Below are 3,544 nucleotides of genomic sequence, written 5' to 3' on the forward strand. Positions count from 1 at the left end.
CAGAGGCAGAGGCAGAGAGGCAGAGGCAGAGAGGCAGAGAGGCAGAGAGGCAGAGGCAGAGGCAGAGAGGCAGAGGCAGAGAGGCAGAGGCAGAGAGGCAGAGGCAGAGGCAGAGGGAGGCAGAGGCAGAGAGGCAGAGGCAGAAGAGCAGAGGCAAAGGCAAAAAACTCTTGAATTCGAGGCTAGCCTGGTCTAAAGAGTGAGTTCCAGGAGAGCCAGGGCTACACAGAAAAACCCTGTCTTGAAAAATCAATCAATCAATCAATCAATCAATCATTCGAACCAAAAAAGGTCACAGACGAGCTTTTCTTGAACCCTTTAAATTGCCCTGATACTTAGAACACTCAATGGAGAGTTCCTGCATTCCCAGCAGAAGCAAAGATTTGCTCAAACAGGAAATACAAAGTGTAGTAGAACAAAAATGCTCAAGGGTGACAATAAAAATAGCATGGGCAATTTCTATTACAAGAATACTATGGAAACCTAAGGCGGGGGGATATCGAACAAGGGGACAAGAAACAAGGAGAGGGTGGGCGAGAACAAAGAGTAGAGAAAGAAACCAAGCAGGAGCCAATCCCCACGTGGCAGTGTGTACTATGAACTACTATCTACATAAAACCAAATTCAGCCTACATGTTGGCTCACATCTTTGATCCCAGCTCTGCAGAGGCAGAGGCAATGAGGCAGAGAGGCAGAGGCAGAGGAGGCAGAGGCAATGAGGCAATGAGGCAGAGAAGCAGAGAAGCAGGGAAGCAGAGAGGCAGAGAGGCAGAGGCAGAGGCAGAGGAGGCAGAGGAGGCAGAGGAGGCAGAGGAGGCAGAGGAGGCAGAGGAGGCAGAGGAGGCAGAGGAGGCAGAGGAGGCAGAGGCAGAAGGACTTCTGGTTTGTTTTTGTTCATTTGTTTGTTTGTTTTGTATGCTTCTGTTTGTTTTTGTGGTCAGCCTGGTCTACATAGAGACTTCCAGGATAGCCAGGGTTGCAAAGAGGGAGACTCTGTGTGGAGGGGGTGGAGTAGGGTGTTGGGAGGGTTTGTTGTAGTTATTGTCAGACAAGCTCTCATGGACCTCAGGCTCACCTGGAACTTTCTAGGTTGCTGTAGCTTGCACATTCAAATTAGCAATACTAATCTACAAGTAAATAAGTCAAAGTAAAAAGTGCTGAAGAGAACACAATAATCATTTCAGAAACCAAAAGAGGTAGAATAATCATAAAATGTATGGGTCAAACGATGGAATTTCAAAACCTACGAAGCTGTCAGGAAGTAGTATAGTAGTAGTGGTGCCGTAGACATATCAAATGGACTTCTAAATGAGGAAAGACACGGGGAGACTGAACAACAATTAATAAGCTGGAGCTAACACATATGCATTTTTCTACTCAGGAGGATTCAGGGTTTTGTTTTGTTTTATAAAAATACTCATTTCAAACAGGAAAACATACAGTGTAAAATACCTATTGGAATTCATCCGTCACACAGAACAACTTTTGCTTTCGTTCAAACTTCAGAGCCTCTACTTCTAAAACAAGAAAATTACAGCCGAAGCTTTGCCTTACCTAGTTCACCTTAACATCTCCCCTTAAATAAGTAGCATTTGGAAGCTTGTCTTTTGCTGTGCACACTACATTAGTGTTTTTTCTGTTTTAAATTAGGGAAAGCACATCTTAAAATTTTATGAAATATTATCTTTGAAAATTTGGCAATATTGATGCCCATAGTTCTGAGTCATGTATTTTAACTATTGAATGCTATTGTGTCAAATATCTAACATGAGATGACTAGAATAATTTATGGTAAGGAATTCCATTGCATTAATTATGCAATTTATGTCTCTCGTTCCCTACTAATGGATTTGGATCATTTCTGTCTACTGAGATTATGAGAAGTCAATGAACATCTTAGTATATGGCTCCTTGTGTCCTTCTCCAGGGTACTTTTCAACTCGACCTATGGTGTTTTGAAAGTTTACTTTTCTTGGCCCTCCTGGAAGATGAGTCTGACTTCCCCCAGTGGGCTACCCTTGGGAAAAACTGCTTCTGCCTTTAATAGATGCCTGTTTATTCTGGTAAGCTGGTCCTAGTGTCAACATATTTAACCTATGCTCTGATGGGGAAAGGGATTGGAAAAATTGCTCTGCTCTGTGTACACACATTTAAGTGGGATTTCTTGGGAAAAAAGAAATGTAGTAGTTATCTGGGTATGGCGGTGCAGGCCTTTAATCCCAGCACTCAGGAGACAGAGTCAGCTAGGTCTTTATGAGCTCCAAGCTAACCAGGGCTACATAAAGATCCTGTCTCAAAACAAACAAAAAATGTAGCAGTAATTTACTGATGAATAACAAATTGTCCCAAACACATAGTGCTTAAAACAACAAACATTTATTATGGCAGAGTATTTGTGAGCAGAGAATCCAGACATGGTTTAGTCACAGTGCATCTCAGGCTTGCGTACATGAAGAGGTACTCAAACACACTCAGCTGTGGTTGTGGGCTCATTTGAAGATTCAGCTGTGGTGGGGGCTCCACATGACAACATGTATGTTATCAGGCTTCAGAAAGTCTATGTCCAAGCTAATATGTGTTGACTGGCACATTGTTATTCTTGTCATGTTGATCTGTTCACAGACTTCTTAGTCTTGTTACAACATGGCAGCTGGTGTGGTGGTGGTGGTGTGTATGTGTGTCTTAGAGAGAGGGGGGAGAGAGGGGCGGAGAGAGAAGAGGGAGGGAGGGAGGGAGGGAGGGAGGGAGGGAGGGAGAGAGAAGGAGAGAGCACAAAGATAGGACATAATCTCTTTTTATAACTTATTCTCTGGAGCGGCATCTATCAGTTTTGCTGTCTCCCATTTAATAAAAAGCAAGCCACAGAATCTGTCCCTTTCAAGTGTCAATCTGTAGCCACAGTTCTTCATAGTTTCCCACTGATATCTGCTACTGATATACTTCTTTCATTCCTGATACATGTGATTTTGTATATTTTCTTATTGCCAGACTTAGTAGTCGTGTGGATAGTTCCAAAGACTCGGATTGGGGCCTGTTTTTTTCTGTTTCTATGTATTCAATCTCATTGATTCATGTTCTACTTCTTACTATATGTTTTCTTGTGCTTACTTTGGATTTAAATAAGTTGTTTTTCTAGTTTCCTCCCATATGGACCTAGTTGATTGACTTTAGAGCATTCTTATGTTCTAATATGTGCATTCAATGCTACAAATTTCCCTCTAAACACTGTTTTTGCTGCAACCTACACATTTCAGTAAATTGTACTTTGAAAATTTTTCATTTTTCCTAAAATACCTTTTGCAGTGCTAAGGATTGAACCCTTGCCTGCTGGGGAAATGCTCTGCCACTGAGCCACACATCCCCCACCCTCAGTCTTTTCTTATGTTGAAACTTCTCCTTTGACCCATATGTTATTTAGAAGTTTATTGTTTAATCTCCAAATATTTGGGAATTTTCCAGCTATCGTTCTGTTATTGATTGCTAATTTAATTTCACTGTGGTCTGAGAGCATACTTTGTATGATGTCTATTCTTTTAAATTTGTT

The sequence above is a fragment of the Mus caroli genome, chromosome X (genome assembly GCF_900094665.2).
Source record: "Mus caroli chromosome X, CAROLI_EIJ_v1.1, whole genome shotgun sequence".
Lineage (NCBI taxonomy): Eukaryota > Metazoa > Chordata > Mammalia > Rodentia > Muridae > Mus > Mus caroli.